Source organism: Rhinolophus sinicus, linkage group LG01 (assembly GCF_036562045.2).
Source record: "Rhinolophus sinicus isolate RSC01 linkage group LG01, ASM3656204v1, whole genome shotgun sequence".
Lineage (NCBI taxonomy): Eukaryota > Metazoa > Chordata > Mammalia > Chiroptera > Rhinolophidae > Rhinolophus > Rhinolophus sinicus.
In genome coordinates, this window is record NC_133751.1 from 173,841,837 (window position 1) to 173,862,703 (window position 20,867).

The window sequence follows — 20,867 nt, forward strand, 5'->3', positions numbered from 1 at the left end:
ATAGTCAACATGCTGAATATTAGATTCCCAGAATATATTTATCTTATAACTGGAAGTTTGTCCTTGTTGACTATAATCTCCCTATCCCTCATCCCAATTCCCCCTGGCAACCACCATTCTACTCTCTGTTTCTATGAGTTCGGCTTTTTTTTTTTTTTTTTTTTTTTTAAAGAATCCACATATCAGTAATCCCATGCAATATGTGTCTTTGTCGGTCTTATTTTACTTAGCCTAGTGCCCTCAGAGCCTAACCATGTTTTAGCAAATGGCAAGATTTCCTTTTTTTTTTTTTGGCTGTGTAATATCCCGTTGTATATATATACCACATATTTTCTTTACTCCTTTATCCATCTATCCATTGATGGATACTTAGGTTATTTACATGTTCTGGCTATTCTGGAAAATGCTGCAATGAATGGTGGAGTTTCAGAGTTGTTTATAAATGTCATCTGCAATCAGAGACAATTTCCCTTCTTCCTTTCCAATTGGGATGTCTCTCATTTCTTTTTCTCTCCTACTTTATATGGTGAAGACTTCCAGTACTATGTTGAATTGGAGTGGTGAGAGTGGGGACCCTTACATTATTCCTGGTTTTAGCCTAGCTTAACGTTTGACAATTTTGTTTATCTTTTCAGAAAACCAACTCTTGGTTTCTTTTTTTTTTTCCTATTGCTTTTCTCATCCCTATTTCATTTATTTCTACTATAGTCTAAATCTGCTTTAAGATATGTTTTCAGTCTTCTTAAATGTGTTAAGGCTTGGTTTGTTTCCCAACATATGATCTCTCCTAGAGAATGTTTTGTGTGCACTTGAGAAGAATGTGTATTCTGCTTCTGTTGGTTTGAATGTTCTGTATATTTCTGCTACGTAAATTTGATATATAGTGTTATTCAGATTCACTGTATCCTGATTAATTTTCTGACTGATTATCTATCTATCCTATGTTGAAAGTGAGGTATTCCTGTCTCCTACTACTATTGTATTTCTGTCTATTTCTCGCTTCAGTTCTATTAATATTTGCTCTAAATATTTAGGTGCTCCAATGTTGGATGTGTGTATGTATATATATACATACATATATACATATACATATACATAGATACACACACACACATATATATATATATATATATATATATATATATATATATATATACACATATGTATGCATATATATATGCAATTGTCATATTTTCTTATTGAATTGAACCCATAATCAGTATATAGTGATCTTTTTTTGTCTCCTGGGACATATTTTGACTGAATGTCTATTTTTTCTGATATACATATAGCTTGGTCTTTTTTGATTACCATTTAAATGGTAATATCTTCATGGTCCATGTAGCTTTGCAGTGGTGTCTGTGCATTTAAAGGAGCAAACACCTCTTTTAGTCTTTACAGACTGATTTCAGCAGGTAAAGATCATTTCCTGTCTGTTACCTGGGTTGATGAAATTAACACTGGAATTACAGTTGTGCTAGCTTAGAGCCAGTTAGAAGTCTGTCCCTGCTCTGCAGTAGGGTCCAGGCATCGATCCTTTCTGGTTCCTGGGTGGATGGGATTGCCCTCAGCACCATTTTTTTTCTTTTCTTTCTCTTTTCCGTTTCTTTTTTTTTTTTGCAATCCCCAGTTGGGTCCTTACATAGTGGTCTATTGTCAAGTGTATGGTGAGTGTGGCCCCCCACAAGGTCCCTAGGAGTCCTGCTGCCTGGATGGGTCTCTGGAAAGGAAGGACTACCCCTAGACCATGGCTGAGAGAGGCTAAAACTTAGCCACAAGGATGTTTCATGTTCCACGGCCTAGATTGAGGTGCAGACCTGGCTCTGGAGGCACAGGTGGGTGTGTCTCTACCATGTCACTGGATGGTCTGGACTGGTCACTGATCATGGCTGGAAAGGTTGAACTAATTATAAGGCCCTTTCAGGATTTTCTGAGGCACAGACATGTGCCTATCCTCCACGACTACTCACAGACTGAGGCTAGGAGTGGCTGGAACCAAGTATAGGGCCCTTTCAGGTTCTCTAGAGGTACATATGGGAGAATCACCCACTGGTTCCCCAGGCCAGCAGCATTACTCATAGGCTGTGGCTTGTATGGGCTAGTGTCAAGTATAAGGCCGTTTAAGACCTCTAGGGGTATAAACAGAAGTGTCTCCTCTTGGGTCCTTTGCCTGGCATGTGCTGGCAGACTACAGCTGGTATGGGGTTGGAGCTGAGTAGAATGCCCCTCAAGATTTTTGTGGGCCTAGTTGTGAGTGTCTTCTTCTGGGTATCTGTGCCAACAGGACTGGCCACAGACTGTAGTTGGGAGGGGCGTGCCATGTATAAAGCCATTGCAGAATCTGTACAGTTTCGATTGGAAGTGTCTCCCATGGACCCTCAGAACTGCAGGATGACTGTGCCTAGTCACTATAGGGTCCTTTCAGGATTTCCGCAGACACAGCCAGAAGTTTCTCCTGCTTGGTCCCTGTGCCAGCAGGTTTGCTTACAGGTTGTGAATGGGACGGGGCTGATACCTAGTATAAGGGTGTCCTTTCAGGATCTCCTGGGTCACAAACAGGAGTTTCTCCTGCCTGGTCCTGGTGCCAACAGACTGTTTGTGGACTGTGGCTGGGAGGGGAGCCCAGTAACAGGGCCTTTTCAGAATTTACAGATTGATGGAGGGTTCAATCCAGGGACTCCCAGACCATGGCCAAGAGAGACTGGAGCCAGTTTATGGACTGCTTCAGGATCCATACCTAGGATGGAGGTCGGTAAGTCTATTGCCTAATGCACAGCTGGCCTTGACTCTTCTCAGGTCCCTTGGTCTATAAAGTGTGTGATAGACACAAAGCCAAACAGGGTTGTAGTTGAGTTCTCAGGGGTACAGAGCTGTCTTTTGTTTCTGTAGCCCAGACCACAGTCATTAGTCAGTGGCCTGGGTACAAGCCTCCCCTCTCAAATGGCTCTTGGTCTTGGACTGCATCAGGGTTTCAGTCTCCTATCTGGATCCCAAAGTGCCCTGAAGGCATGTCTGTCTGTGAATGGATGCCAAGTCATTATTTTTGGGTAGAAGTGGAGGGTGGAATACATCCTAGGGATGTCTTATTGGGCCATGTTTCCAACATCACTTTTCAAGTTTTTATTCTTTATGAGACTTGAAAATGGACCTGAAGCAGACCCAAGGGAGGGAGATATTAAAAAAGTAACTCAACTATTACAGTTGTGATACATGTCTCCAAGTGAAATGATAAACTGTTGTAGCAGTTTATAACCATTGTACTTGGCTTAGCCCAGGGGTGTCAAAACTTTTTTCAACGTTTTTTACCAAGGGCCATATGTGGTAAAATACACAATCAGCTGGGCCACTCACTCGAGGTGAAGTATATATTGCCTCATCTGGTTTATCTAAGTAAACTAAATATGTTTTTGGAATTCGCTGCGGGCCAATTAACAATGGATTGCGGACCACAATTGGCCCACAGGCCGCAGTTTTGACACCCCTGGCTTAGCCCATTAGTTATTAAGAGTTAAAATAAAGCCACAGAATTTCACTATAATTATAGTTTAAAAAACTGGCAACATAATTTGAGATTCTTTTTCTTTCTTCTTACTGTATAAAGACAGAATACAAACATATTTTCATGTGTCTGACATGTACAAGATTTCTGGTATTAAACATTCAAAAATACTTTCATTGACATTTTCACTGAAAAAATACAAGATCTTTTTAGATAATATCCAAATGTAAAATATGATGGAGTTAAATAGTTTAATATCAAGTTCTTCTATTCTCATAAACCTCCATTTCCAACATATAGTTAGGTATTTATTTTGCCATCTTTATTTTAAAAATAATGTAAAATGTAGATGTGGTTGCATGTTTATGAGTGAGAGGAAAAACAAAACAAAACAAAAAACACTGGTCTATGGTTTCAAATAATTCCTAATATTGTCCTTATTCTGAACATGCAGAATTCATAAGAAGGCAATAATAATGTATTTTTTTCTTTCACATTGTCCACATAAACCCATTCTGTGTACCTTATTTTCCTCTGCACTTTCTAGTAAAATCTAAGATATTTTCAAGACTTTTATTGACGCTTAAGTACAAATTTTCAGATTGCTTCAATCACCAAAAACCTATAGCTGAAAAATAAATATGATGATCTTAATTTATAGTCACATCTTCAAATCTCATTAAAATTAAAACATCTCTTATTCCCAGCTTCAGCTGCTTCTTATCCAGAAGCCTGCAATATAGAAACAAAGTGTGATCACTTTTCTTCTGTTCACCAGTGTTGCTTTTCTTCTACATCCATGCTCACTTCTAGTACTTCAGCCTCATTTTCTGATTTCTCCAGGGTTGCGGTGAGGAGAGACTGGGAGGAAAAGTAAAAATCAGGAAATGGGTTATTTAATTAACAGTATTATGAGTTTGTGTTGGTTTCTTATAGTCAATGAAGATATTTAGAGCTAAATTTCTTTTGTGTTGAATTTGTGGACTTTTCAGAGACTCCCCATCACTTAGGTCATTCCTCTGTAGATTCTTTAACCTTTCTCATCTCCACCTGGCTGCTTAGCACTCTGTTCTCAACTTCTGGTTTATAATAATAAACTGCACATAGATGTTCTCTGTTGGAGCTTCATCAGATAACTGTCTTGGAAAAAAAAAATCCCTTTAAAACAGCTCCAGGCCAGTTCTCTTTGTTGCTTATTTTTAAAGGAAATATACTCTGACATCTGTCATGTGGGGCAGCCTGCGGGGCCCCTGGTCCTGCTCCCCACATAAGAATGCATGATATGGCTAGGCCAAAAAGGAACATCCACGGAGCCATAGTTAGGGGAGTCATACCACTGTATTCTCTCTGGCGACCGGGCAAGACACACGCAACAGTAGCCACACTATCCGCAGTCCCCCAATCAGTTCTCTGCCTGCCAACCAACCAACCAATCAACTCAGCCCCACAGTTACATCAGTAGCCAATTGGCTAACTGGTTACAGCTAATGGCCAACCAATCACAGTTGATGGTCATTCACTACCCAAGCCAGCACCTCCCCACCGAGGCCAAGAGCCTGGAAACTGCTATCTGGGACTCTGTCCCCACACATCCTTGGCCCAGATAAACTCTGAAAATGAAAACTTCCTCCTACACAGCCATCTAGTCTCAATTAGATGGTCAGCGAGCATCTTCTCTGGCTTTCAGACCTTTCTAGGCACATTGGTGGAATGAGCCACTGTGGGGACAGAGCCCCAGAAAGCAGTTTCCAGGCTCTCAGCCTCACATAAAAAGGTGCTGGCTCGGGTAGTAAATGGCGATCAACTGTGATTGGATGGCCATCAGCTGTGGCTAGTTGGCCATCAGCTGTAACCAGTGAGCCATTGGCCACTAGTATAACTGCTGTGGCTACGCTAGCAAGAAAATGGGGGCTAGCAAGAAGATGGTGGCTGGCAAGCGCAGATTGCAGTTAGGATAGTGGGTTGCGGACAGTGTGGATCCAGCCTCCAGTGAGATTATAGTGCCACCAGCAAGAATATAGTGGTATGACTCCCCTACTTATGGCTCCATTGGTGTTCCTTTTTGGCCTCACCATATCCTGCATTCTTATGTGGGGAGCGGGAGCAGAGGCCCCACAAGCCTCCCCTCACGACACTTGTGTTCTTGTGCAGGGAGCGGGAGCAGAGACCCTACAGGCCTCCCCGCACGACAGCCACTGTGCTCCTCTTTTCCCAAAATGTCAAGGGAAATAGGCCCAACTCTCTGAATGGTCTCTTGAAACGCCTCACATTGGGTTGAATAAGAAGTGGCAGCATCATTCTTTATTCCAGCTGCTGTGAAAATGATCAGATACAAGCCACATAACAATTCTCTCTGAAGAACTTCTCTGCCTATTTGCCCCTTGAAATTTCCCACTTTTATACACTCAAAGAAGATGAGAGCCTCAAAGTTGCAAAACTAATTTTTGAACACCTCTTTTTCTCATCCTTTCCCAAGTAGTCTATGAACCTCAAGGTTCTATTGTCTTTAGACATCTGGAATTGAGTCAGAAATAATCCCATTTGATATCCTAGTACAATATATAAAGGATGACAAGCAAAGTGGTGGAGTTCCACAGACAGTGCAATCAAAGTTCTTTACATCCTTCATACACCTTTCCTAAATCAGCTCATTATTAATTTCCTGCTAGGAAACCACTGCCCTAAACAATGTACATGATTTTCATTTGTCATTATCAACTCTTTATACTGACAGCTGAATAAATAGAAGACTTTTTTTTTTTTTCTTATTTCAGGACATAGAGAACTCTGTTAAACATTTATTTTGAAATAAAATTCTCTGTATAATTAATTGTGTATGATATGCATCATGCATTGTGGAATTGGTAAATTTTTCAAGAGTTTTCTTGGGCTGCAATTGATCATACATATTTCATACTGTTTTAGATTTGTACGTGTTGTATTTGGTATAATTTAGTTCTAACTGTGTTAGAAACTGAATATCAAAATTATCTGGATACAAACTAAGGGGCCAAATGCTTTATCTGGTAAACTAAAATGTTAGGTCATTAATCATATTCTTCTTCATTATGTCTTTTTTTTTTTCTTCAAGACAGTTATTTGCATTCAAGCCATACAATAAGACTTGTAATTCACCGCCATATTTAAAGTGAGGAAGGTGGACATATTTAACATTTGTTTGAATTATCTTAGTCTTCATTCTATCCTCTTTCTAACTTGATTTCATGTCCTCTAGAGGCTAGAGTGTTAAAATAAGGAAACAAATAAAATAACATATCCCAAACTCCTTTGAATCTAAGTCTCTTCATATAGATGAACTCACATCAGACTTGGAGGAAGAAAAGAGAAATGTGATCAAATTAACCAGCATGAGGAGTTTGTGTCCTTTGACTCTTTCTGTTCTGAAATAACTATGATGGATATCCGAGAATGTGGGTCTTTGTTTCATAGGCAACTACTGTCATGTGATGGCAACACAGGTATTATAACAATGACTCTAGTGCTTTTTTATGGCTATGTCTTGCTGTGAATAATCCAAGTCTTACTCTATGGTTTATATATTTTAATAAATACCTGTCTTCTTAAACCAGCAAGAACAATCTATTTTCTGTAGCTAAGAACTCAAGCAACAATTAAGACATTAGATTCCAAGGATGATGTGAATGAAAAATTGGTGATTTTTCTAACCTCAATGGGTTTAAAAGCAGTGAAGTTCTGATTAGAATTAGAGGAGGGAACACAATGTCAATACTTGCTTAAAATCATTTTAATGTCACCTGGAAAGATGGGTGGAGAGAAAACAAATGGTGTGTAGACAGAGTGAATACTACGAGTTATAGCACAGTTTACGGTCATAAGAAATTCAGAACTATGGAGCGGGCTGGTTCCTCCTAACTGGGAAAGCTAACAGATTGAAAGTATAAAGTTGTTTGTTTGTTTTTTAAATCATCAGTTCAAGTCTTTGTCAGAGAATCAAGAAGCTTCTAGGATTGCATTAAGTGTACCTTGTATCTTGTACCTACAGATTTGATTTAATAAAAATGTAGGTTTAAAATTCACATCCTTGCTGAGCCAAAGGTAAAATTTGGGTTAAAAGAGTGTGGGCAACATGGGAGAATTTGGATAACTCCAACTAATGAAAACACAAATCCCACCGAATCTTTCATGCCAGCAGAAGCAGTAATTTTTTTCACATCTTGAAATATTGAGGCTATTTTTACCTTTTCATAAAACTACACCTGAAGAATTACCATGCAAATTAAAGTCATTTCTTTTGATGATTCTCCCCTTTCACCTTCCATAGCCTCCACATCAATACCTAGAATTCAAACAGTCTGTTAATTTATAATAGTAAAAATCTGAGAGATGTGTATAAGAATGTATACTTCTTGTGTAAGATCCATAGGGGAGATGATTTTATATTGGCTAAATATATTGGCATGAACCACAAAGAGATCATTTAAATCAAATCACAAGCTCAAGTAGCTATGAATCGCTATGACTGTTCCAAACAAATTTTGCTTCATGGCTTATAACCTGGATTCAATGCAAATTAAGTTGAGATGTCAGAAATTCCTCAATTTTTTATAGAGGAATCAATAAAAATAGCTACAGAAATTGCATAAATAATTTTAAACAGGTTACTCATGACCTGCTCAGCTACCATCCAAATGCATACCAGGAGAAGATATGAAGCATATTTTCTTTATCCAAGGCATTTTGGAAAACACATTTGAAGACATATGCACCAAAGTGCTGTACCAATTGTTTTCTTTGTAGTTTGCGGATGAAGGATAGAAGATGCTGCCTTTGAGATGGAGGGGATTCCTATTTTTGTGTGTGTGTGTGTTTTTTTCGGTGCTGTTGACATCCTAGAGTAACAAAATCCACATAACCTGTCAACTAGAAAATAACAGTTGTCATTAAAGGCAAGATTGGTGTAAGAATGGTGTGAACGTTTTTGCAGTAACTAATTGAAATTGTAGGTTTTAAAATCCCAAAGTGTGAACAGCGTATTTCGATCTATTTAACACACACATACACACACACACACACACACACACACAAACAAAACAAAACAAAAAGAAAACATTGTAGATCTGGTGAATGAAGGCCTGATTTAGGGCCACAATAAGTCATAGTCCCTCACCCAGTTCTGAGACTTGAGTCTCATATACTAACCATGGCTCTAATGGCACCTGTGTTACATTGTATGAGACGTCTCAGTGTGATAAAATGAAACCCATGAAGGCACTTCTTAGAACAAGACATCCAAATTTCATCAAAAACATGTTCCCTTTCACTATTGTGTGGCCTAGGGACAGGGAAAGAGATGGCAATGCGGAAGAAAAGTTGGCTGGAGCTGAGTGCTCCATGTGTCCAATGTTTACAAATCATTGCCTTTTTCTCTTTTTAGTTTTCTTTCTGTTCCAGCAGGTGGTAAGTGTGGTCCCCATTATTCCATTATGTTTGGAAATAAAAATCATCATCACTTTTTAATCAGTTTGCTATTTGTTAGGATGAGTTATCCCATCTTGTTTTTCTTCAAACATTTTCTTGCCCTTTGTTTTTCCTTGTAAATCCTAGAATCCTAGAATCAACTTGTCAATGTCTACAAAATGTCTCTTGATGTTTTCATTAAATTCAAATATTACTATAAGAAAGAACTGAGTTTCTTTGTAATATTGATTTTTTGTTTGTAAATTACTGTTTCTCTCCTCATATTTTAGTTTTCCTCCATCCCTTATATTGCATTTTTCGAATTTTATCCATAAAGGCCTTTTTCATCTTCTCTTAGAATTATTGTTTCTTTATATTTCTGTTGTTATTGTAAATGATATTTACTTCTTTACAATGCTTTCTCTAAATTTGCTTCTGAGGTATAAGAAAGTATTTTATTTTTGCGTGGTGATTTTATTTTCAGAAATACACTAAATTTTCTTAATTATTTAAATGTATCTTATTGAGTACACATAATGATGTCTTTGTTTCTTTCATCCCAACCCTTTTGTCTTTTATGTATAAATTTGTGTGTGCATGTGTGTGTGTGTGTATGTATGTGTATAGTGGTGATACCAGGCAATGTCCATTTATCTCATTATATTAAGGTGAATAAATTTTTTTCACCATTAAATATTATGTTCCTTGAGTTCTAGTAGACACCATTTATGCTACAAAGTTATTTACTAATTTTTTTGTCCTCTGGTGTCTATAAAATGTTTCCAATTAATTGCTATATCCACAAAGGTGATCATACGGTTTCATCATTTAGTCTGTCAACGTGATTACCATTATTTTCTAATGTTAACCGTTCCATTCATAAACAGTACCTTACTTGATCATAATGTACTTTAAAGATATTAGAGGATTTTTAAATTTATGATTGTATCATACTCATTAAGATTAGCCTGTAATTTTGACTGGGTTTGGTTTCAGAATTATACCTGTGTTTTAAATGGGTTGGAAAAATTCCTTTTTAAATGTTTCTTTTTTTAAGGATAATTTATATAAGATGTAGATATAAACTGTTCTAGAAAATTGAGATGAACTAACAGCTAAAACTAAAGGGCTTTGCATGTGTTTATTATTTCCTACTGTTACAAATTTTTACAAGATATTTTAGTGCTAGTTAAGTATTCTACTTCTTTCAGATCAATTTGGTAAGCTGTATTTTTCTAGAAAATTATTCAACTTTTCAATTTGATGGCATCTTTTTTTTATTTTAAATTTTAAATGTTTAAACTGTAGTCATTACCAATTTTTGCATACACATAACTCTTTATTTATACTTGTCTTCATTTTGACAGAGGTTTTTTATTGTTGATTCTGTCTACAATACCTTTCTTTTAGGTGTTTTGTGTGTGTGTGTGTGTTTTTTGTTTGTTTGTTTTTTGTTTTTTGTTTTGATATTTTGTGCTTAACTTTAATATTTCTTTCATTATCTTTCTCCTGGCTTGCTCTGCAATTATTTTTCTAACTTTTTAAGTTGTATCCTCAAGAGCATCACTCTACTTGTATCAAGAGATAAAATGAAATTTAAAAATGAGTGCTGTTTTACCAATCACAATTTCAGGTTTCTTTTCATCTCTGTTCTCATAAGTTTATTTCCCTTATATTCGTCAAAGTTTAGCATTGGATTTTAGTGGATGTTTGATTAATTTTACATAGAATTTTAGGTGATTAGTAACAGATGCAAATTTATGTTTCAGTGCATCTCACATGTTTCCAGAAATATATGTCTCAATTTGCAATTTAACCCTCCCTAATTAAGCTTTTACCGTTACAACTCAACCAACAAGCTCATATCTGATGGACATTGTGATTTCTTCAACAGAACCTCGAGACACCCATTCCCATTTCTCAGAAGACTTACTCTATTGGTTTTCAGGGCACCATAATCTCTTGTTTTATGTTGCACCCAACTAACCTCTCCTCTTTCAGCCTCCCCTCTGCCTCTTTAAATCTATGTGTAATTGTTGCTCAGTAGTTGATCCTGGGGCCATTTCCCACCTCTTGCTATGCTTACTTTCAATTGAATTTACATAACCAAGTAGCTCAAAATATCTCTGTTAATGATTCCTGACTTTATATCTTTAGATAAGTCTTATCTTCTGAGTCACAGACTCATCATGCTAATATATTCCTCGACATTGTCATTTAGATGCCTACTATATCACTGCCCCTGCCATGTAACTTACTAGTTTTCTTGATTTCCCTGACTGACGCTTGTATCCATTCTTTATTCTTGAAGTTTAGTGAATTTACCAAAGTATACCTTGATTTTGTTATTATGTTTCTTTTGTCCTCAAAATCCTTGCCTTTGGTCCACATATTCTTGTATTCAGTCAGTCATTTCAGGAAAAAAAAAAAAATGTCTTCAACTATTAAGTAATTGGCTTTACATCTATGCGTAAAATTCTGACACTTTACTCAAAGGTGCTTCAGTAACACATGTGTAGTTAATTGCTTGGCAGAAAAAAAAATCCCCAATTATTTGCTCTGATAGTTTCAGGGTATGGATTCATGCCCATTTCCAAAGTGTGCATGAGCTATTATGGTAGAACCCTGGGAACATTCTAAGTCATGGTTTCGTGTTGGTGGAAACTACTAGAATGCCGTGAGAATGATTATCCTCATTCAAAAGTATAATGTTCTATGCAAAGGGAGTAACATTAGAATTCAGTGCTGGAATATTAAAAATAATATTCTACTCATTTTAAAGTTGAGCACATTGCTAAACTTAGAATTTCAGTCAAATGTGCACAACATAATCACAGACCTCTTACAAGAGTGTCATTTAAACTAGTCTATTAGCCTTGTCCAAATTAGCCCAAATTGTTTATAAGGTATTAAATGTAGTACAAAGCTTAACGTGTTTGTTATGCTCCATAATCATAGCACCTGTTAAACAGCCCACTGCAGCTGTACTTTTAGCAGATTACAGGCTATTAGGCAAGTTATACCAGTGCCTTCCTTTTATAACCTAATTTCTTTTATTTTGCATGAGACTTTCTGGATCATAAAATGAGAAGTTTTTCATAGCCTTTCACTGATTGAGATGACGAGAGTGATTTTAAAATTATTAGGATGCTCAGATATAAATTGCAAATGTTATATTAAAATGCAGTAGTAAGAATATTTCATTAGCTTTTAATCCAATTTAAGCTCGTTTCCTTCCCCTTGGGACTAGATGTCTTTAGGTTCATCATGATCTGTTTGGAACAATTTTTAAAGAAAAATTAAAAGTAAAGCTAGGAAGTAAGGAAATACAAAGACCTATATTAAAAGATTTTATTTTTCCGGGTCTAGACAGTTGCCAAATGGAAGAAACATCTGGCATCTATTTTATTCCCTCATTAATTTTTTAAGCATTTGCAGGTTGTCTAAATCATCAAAACCCTCCTGTGTATGCAGGCACATACACACAAAATTACCTTTAGAGTAATAAAGAATATAAAACAGATGAAGCAATTTATTCACTTACTCAAGATTCAATGATAGTCCAGAAGCTTTAGGTGTTCTGATAGGTAACAGTAATAAAACAGTGAGGAAATCTAACGTACCTTACTTGTCCCTGTTCTCATGGAGCTTACAGTTACCTGGGGAAGGCAGACTTTAATCAAATGTAACAGAAAAACAGACAAACAACAGTAACGACGCTATGTATACATGCACACACATACACACATATGTTTATGTCTCATATACATACATATGAACCACAGAGACAAGCAAGGGGATTGCAATGGATGAGTATGCAGAGTTTCTCAGGGACCAGCACATCCAGTATTCTGCAATCACTCTAACATTGCTTTCTGTGACCAAGCCGCACTGGCCTTCTTTCAATTTTCTAAGTACTACATCCTATGCAACTCTTACCACAGAACTTTTGCACCCGTGCTTCTTTTCCTCAGAATAATCTTATATCTACTCTCTACTCCACATACCCTACTCCAATTTCACCTAATATTCTGTCCTTTCATGACACAGTTCTCTTAATTATTAACCATAGTCTGGCTCTTTCTCTCTGTGAAATAAATCAGCAGTGTCTTAAGGATGTCCTTGCCCACTTTCCCCAGGCTGGTGACGGATAAGAATGAGCCCCCCTCTGGGTATGGCCCTGCATGGGTAATAGGAATTTCTCATTCAGAAGCTAAGAAGTTGTTCTGAAGAGTAATAAAGTGGACTTCAAAACACTTTGAACACAAAGATGAACTATTGCTCACATCCTGTTCCTTTGTTCAAATCATACCCAATCATACTGTAAAGTATAGTTCATCAAAGATTATAGAATGACACTAACCAAACATAAAAATTCTCATAATAAAATGTCAATGATATGGAGATCACCAAAATCTGACTCTTTCTTTATAAAAATCCCTCAGAGAAAATATAACTAGAAAACAAATCCCCATATAAATTATGAAAGATGTAAATTTAAAGATGAAAGCGATTATGTTGAAAATAAAATCATTTTATTATAATACATTAAAGTACACATTTCTAAATTCTTATCTTAAATCAATATAAAATCCAAAGAAATGAAATTGTCCCTAATTTTTTATAATGTTAAGTTTTATAAAGAATAATGCCTAGGTAGAAGTGGGTATGCTGTAACGAATATGACCTAGGCTCAATAATAAGAATCAGATAGATCCTTCAGGATCTCAAAAGTTGTAATGGGCTCAACAGTAAACAAAAATGCAATAAATGAGGGAAAGGTTTGAATAGATACAATCACAAAGTGGAAAAGTGTATGAATGATCAAGGTGTAGATATAAATAGTCATAATGACTATAATGATAAATAGTTATCAGGAAAATGCAAATTGAAACCAATTTTCATAATTCCACTTTTAAATAGCTCAGAGTTAAAAGAAGATGAACAATTATAAGAAGCTAAGTCTCCCACCAACTAAATTTATTTTTTAGTGTCATTCTTCAGCCTACAATGTGCTTACTCCAGGCAAAATGATTTCTCCAAAGCATTACTGTACATTCTCAAACCCCATACCAGAGACCCAGTGGTACCTGCATAATCATGACGGTTAGCCAATGCCAATCTACCAGACTTCAGCCTCAGCAGAATGCCAGATAACCAACATCTGAGCAGATGCTTCTGTTGATGTTTCTGACAGTTTTTATTGTCTTGAGTGTTTTTTATCAGAAATGGCTGTTGGCTTTTGTCAAGATATGTTTCTGTATCATGGAGGTAATAAAAGTATTATATTAGTTAGATCTATTAATATGGTGCATAAATAAATATTCATGAACTCCCTAAAATTGAACCAATTTTGCATTCCTAGAATAACTTCCCGTTGGTCATGAAGAGGTTTTTTCTCAGTAAACTATTTAGTAATTTTCTCAGTAAACTATTAAGTAATTTTTAATAAGTCAACATGGAGAAGAGTGTTTTTGGAGACTTTCCACAGATTAAACAAAACTAAACAAACAAAAATGAAACTAACAATGAAAATAAGAGGTTGATTTATGCTTGCTAAGGAATTGTTTATAGTTTTAAATTAATTCATGTTATAGAATTAAATCAAGTAGTTTTATGACAAGTTTCAAAATATAGCTGTGCTACTTGTCTTGAAAAATATTTACCTACCCTGCCTCCACCTACTATAGAGAGAGAGTGAATAAGTATTGTGTGCAAAAAAACATAATAATAATAATAACAAGAGTTAACTGATTTGGAAGCGGATGGAATTTTTAAAAAGAAATGGTATTTTTGTTTTCTATTTATCCTTCATATGAATGTCACTTTACCCCTTCTGTCTTCCTCTGAAAACCCGCAACCACTGTCTAATCATGAAAACAAATTCAGACAACCTAATATTGAGAGACATTCTATAATAAACCTGACATGGAGTCCTCTAACTTTCAAGGTCATCATAAACAAGAAATGCTTGAGAAACTGTTACAATCTAGAGGAGCCTAAGGGGATGGGATGACTAAATAAAATGTGAAATACTAGATTAGATCCTGCACTAGAAGAAAAAAAAAAAAAAAAAAAAGGTACGTTAGGTAAAAACTAAAGAAAAAAAAAATCAATCCAATTACAGTATGTACTTTGGTTAATAATAATTTGTCAAAATTGATTTATTAGTTGGTACAAATATATCACACAAGTGTAAGATATTAATACTAAGGAAACCTGGTGATTTACTTTCTATTCTAAATATATACTTAAAGGAATCTGGATAGAGTTCACCGAAGAGAATTCTTTTGTAATCCTAAAATTAGCATAGTAAGTTTATGCTTATAATAGCCATTCTGTTGTTATATTTACCGCTTTTAAACAGTTCATATGGTTCTTTGAGTTATAATTAGATCTACTAGTCATTTTTGGAATTTGCAGTATTTTTTATAGCTGTTTTTTGTATACATGCTGATAAAGACAACATAAAAATAGATTAATAAAATATTACAGCAAGTTATCCTTTGTTTATTATTATAGTATTTAGTTTGCTTTGGGGTATCTTGTCCTCTTTGGCATTTATCCCTATACTCAATACATAGAACTATACTAGCTTCACAGCATCAAAACCTAATTAAGGAAAAAGCATATTAACGAGCCTGATTTTCCTTCATGTGAAGGAAAAGAAACGCTAACAAACAAAAAACATTTTTAAAGGTTTGGCGCAAATGTCTCCTCCAAAACTTTATGTATACATCCATTCACTGTTCTCTAAAGAAACATTACCCATTATTTTATGGGTAATATTTAGAACAGCTTTATTGAGGTATAATTGAAATACAATACATTGCGTATATTTAAAATGTGCAATTGGGTATGTTTTCACGTGTGTATGTTTGTGTGCTTGTGTGTGTGTGTTTGTGTGTGTATGAGTGAGTGAAACCATCCCATCATAGCAATCAAAATAGTGAACATATTCATCATACTAGAGATGTACTTGTGCCATTTTGTAATCCCTCCTGCCCTTCATTCACATCCCTCATCCCTAAGCAGACAACCACTGATATTCTTTCTGTCACTATAGATTAGATGACATTATCTAGAATTTAATAGATATGGAATAACACAGTATATTGCCTTTTTGGTCTGGCTTTTTCATGCATCATAATTATTCTGAGATTCACCCATTTTGTTGTAATAGTGTCTTCTTTATTGCTGAGTAGTATTCTATTGTACGGATATACCAAATTTGTTTTTCCATTCATCTGTTGATAGATACTTATGTTGTTTCCAGTTTTTGGCTAATAAATTGGTATGAATGTTTATGTTTGTATATGGACATATATTTCTATTTTTCTAGAAATGAAATAGCTGGATTATAGAGTAGCATATGTTTAATTAAGAAACTACCAAACTGTTTTGTAAAGTGATTGTATTGTAACTTTTTCATCCTTAAATGAAGTATTTATTTTTAAAAATAGTTTATATAAACCCATAGGTAATAAAAATATAGAGTAAAGATAAAAACTACGTGTGTGATGTCTGTGCTTACTTAGTATGCTATTGAATTGGCATTTCTCAAAGAAACTTCTACCTAACTACAAAGTTTAGTTTTCTAGGAGTTGTTCAAATAGTTTCAGGTAGTCAAATTAGCTTTTCAAAACTCAGAGGGTTACTAAATTGGTAATAAAGCTAGGACATGAGTGGTTAGAATTCGTTGTAGTATATATTCAGCCATGTGTTAATTATACTAAGAGAAGGACAAGCTGTCTGGATTTCTGAGGTCCCTATGAGTACTTCTTAGTCCGTGAATTCACTTTGATATCAAATACGTATATCCTATACCTCTCATGTAACCACATTATCACTCAATCACTGTTTCAGAGTATCTGATATAACAATTACTAGATAATACTCAGTAGAAAAAAATATACATATGTACCATTTTTTTCTTATGTTAGATTCTCTTAAGGTAAATTTGAGACAGAAATAATCATTATAAACACTTCCTAAAAAATTTGTCCTAATTCCCTCCCATCTGAATTTATAAAGACTTACATATTTTCATATTGTGCTTGTTTGTATTAATGCATTCATTGTTAGAAAACCTACAATTTTGATCCTAATATTTACAATACTATTATGGTTTTGAAATGTCAACCTATATATTTATTTTTAAAATATAATTTAAGCAGTGATGCTTTTTCAGGAACTGGGAGCACGCTTAGAATATCCACGTAATATTGGGACGGTAAAACTCCACTGGTACATAGCTATAGAAGCACCTGGAATGTTATTGTAATGGATAGTATCATGAACACAGTTCAGACTACTTATCAGGCAAAATTTTGAAAGTCTCACTAATGATTTAAATTTAAACTTCCCATCATTTTATTGAAATTACATTTTTTTCATGTTTTGCATAAATCTTTGGAACACATGTTTTTTGTTTGTTTGTTGGGGCTTTTATCTCTTCTTTGTCCCATTGTGTTTGTTTTTGGTCTTTTGTTGCAGAGTGTAGTTTAAAAACTTGCAATGGAGACAGTGGCCTGAGAAAATTTCTACTAATATTTTCCTGAATCACAGGTGTCTACTTTTGCTCTAGGTTGAGTATTTTCATAAACAATTGGGGTAAAATAAAAACAAACAAATAAAAATAAATTATGAAATATCTATTTCAAATGATTTAAACTCCAAATTATCCAAAAAACCCTAGTAAAGTAGTTGGCATGAAATTAATTACATTGGTGAAAATGTCATGTTGGTAATAACTATGTTGACATGTAATGGATAAGTACAGTGTATGTTTGAACAAACTTTCCCTCAAATAATCTAGGCCAACACAAGGATTTCATTGAAGTTTAATAGACTCAAAATTTATGTCATGTTTTTCAATGAGTACAAAAATGTCTTAATGATTTTGGAAATAATTACACATTACTATGAAGCAGGCTGTTTCAATTTTCCTCTCTATGAACTCTTAAAATTAAAGAGCTAACTCAAGACAGTATGCAAATACTATACCCTGTCTATTCTTAATATTGCTTACTATAACTTTTACAGTAAGATATAGAAGTATGCTAAAAAAAGAACCATTTTATGAATTACCATATTATCTTTGAAGACTTCCTAATTTAATTACCTATAATAAAAAAATAAAAAAAAAAGAGATATTCTGCCTTAGCCATTCCATTTTAATCATCCTTCCTTTAGTCTCTTTTTTTCCTCAGGATAATAGCATTAGCTCTCTTGGATGATAACTCCAATAAATGTTTTTTTTGTTGTTGTTGTTTTTGTTTTTTTAAATCCTCTACTGAAGATTTGATTTCCATAGAAGCAATATTGTTATATTGACCTATTAGTGATAGTTTTTAGTTTGAGTTATTTTATTGGCAGTTATAGTGTATATGACCAAGCAAGAATTAATGCTATCTACCATGCTAAGACAACCAAAAACATGACCTCAAATCAACATTATTTCCGCTTCTCTGGACCACATTTGCAACAAGTATTTTTAGATATTGGGCAATAGCTAAAGACTATCTTATCTGAGATATCGTAAGCAAGCAAAGTTAGTCTTCTAATAATCATGGTTTACCTCTGAAAGTCACTTTCTGGTCATGGAGTATGTTAAGTCAGAAACAATAAAGGGTCTGAGATTTTACCCTAGTTGCAAGTTAGCTAACAAGTTAGTTTGAAATGCACACACACAACCTCTGGATGAGGGAACAGACATTGTATTTATTCACAGAGCATTTTGTGTCAGTTCCTCATACTCCAATTCCTTATGAGATGACATTTGAAAACTAGCTATTACTTGTATGTATTTGTACCAGGGGAGAGAAACTCTGAAATTATGAAACTTTGATCTTATATAGCACATGCTATTGGCATATCTGCCTTCCTAACTGTCAGAGATAGCAAGAAAGACCTTTACTCTAAATATAAACAATTATTTTCTGAGAAGGGAAGGGAAGATCTCTAGCTTTCCTTCATTACCATAGAATATAAACAGATGTCACTGAGTTTTATTACTCTTAGAATGTAAGCAAATGGCTTCAATGAAGAGAACATTATTTAAATCCTTGAGTGCAATACATGATTCCTAACTCCCAAGGCATGTTTATTATCCAGTTCTCCTATAATTCAGGCAGGTGTCTGTTTGCTAAGAAAGACTTGACCATGCAGAAACATGAAAATATTAACAGAGTGTTTTCTCTGGCACTCTAAATAGGAGGCATACAAGAAGAACGTAATAGTCTTACTAATTTCGGAGGAAGTATATTGAAATTCAGGGACGATCAGGAAACTCTACTTTGCCGAAACTATATTCAGAGAAGTGGGGGCTACATGGAGAAAGAGCTCAAATGATCTTCATGTAGGTACCTTTGAGCCAGTTGATGAATACTAAGCAATGCGTGCAAAGAGTGATGCTCCATAAACCCAAGCAAGGAACAATGCAGCAATCGTTGTTAAAAAGGGTGAGGAGACACTTGAATTTGACCAGCTAGTGTGAAGAGTCTTTGTTGGACAACTGGGGCATTTAGTAGAGACTCCAGAAAGGGGTAAACCATAGTAGTAAATCTAAAACAACCAGTGTAAAGGCTACTCCAATCCTGTTCTAAGAAAATTAAAAAACAAGACTTAGAAGAACTATAAGGAATTTAAATGCCTTCTAGAGTAAAAAAATAACACACTTTGAAGAAAGACAACAAAAATAACCAGACAACATTAGACTTACAATGTCCAGCAAATAATCAAAATTACTCGACATGGGAAGAAGCCGGAATATGAGACTCATAACCAGGATAAAATTGTGACTTGCATAGACACAGAAGTGATAAACATGTCTAAATTATTAGACATGGACTTTAAAGCAGCAATTATATTTATGTTTAGATTTAAAGGAAAATATAGTAAACATAACAAGAGAAATGGGAAATGTAAAAGAGAATTCCATACAATAGCAAGAATAAAAATCAACAAGTATTGGGAAAATTTTTTCATTGAATGCTACACAAGAATAGAAGGAAAAGGTCAATAAATGTAAAGACCAGATAAGCTGTAGCACAGATAACTAAAGTGAAAGACATAACAATAGAAATAACTCAAACTGAAAACAAACAAAACAAAACAAAGCAAAACAAAACAAAAAAAAGAGAGAGAAAGAAAGAAAGAAAGAGAACCAGACAATTGCTAGGGGGAAAAACAAAAAAAAGAAGAGAGAGAATGGATTATTGGTGCTCTGTAAGATAATATTATTCTGTATGTATTTGTCATCTCAGAAAAGGGATGATATTTGAAAAAAAAAATATTTTAAATAATGACAGATGCTTTTTTTTTCCCCCCCTCTATTTAATGGAAATGATAAGCCCATAGGTCCAAAATTCTCAATGGCATCCAATAAAAATAAGCATAAAGAAAAATACAACATAGGATATTATAATCAAATTGCTATAAACCATAGGAAACAGAAAAGCCTAAAATCAGCCAATGTGTAAAATATATTCATAATAATAAAATAGAGAAAATAGCATGTTTCTTATTTGTCAATCCAGAAAACAGAGACATCTTTAAATTAAAGAAAGAAACTCTCAATAAAGAATTTTTTGCTAACTAAAAATATTCTCTAAAATTGAAAGTGAAGTGAACACTTTTTCAGATAAACAAAAGAGACAGAAAAAATTTTCACCAGCAGTTCTAAACTATGAAAAATGTTGATAAATTTATATGGCTGAAAGAAAATGATTGCAGTTGCAAACTTGGATTAACACAAAGAATGAAGAATGCTAGAAATGATAAGCATATGTTAAAAGGTATTTTCAGCTGGCATATAATTCTATGTTGAGAGATTTTTTTTTTAATTTAAAAAATGTCTTTTTATTGGCTTCTGTCTTCATAAGACAATAAGTGTGCTATTATGTTTATGAAGGTTTTATCTTAGGAA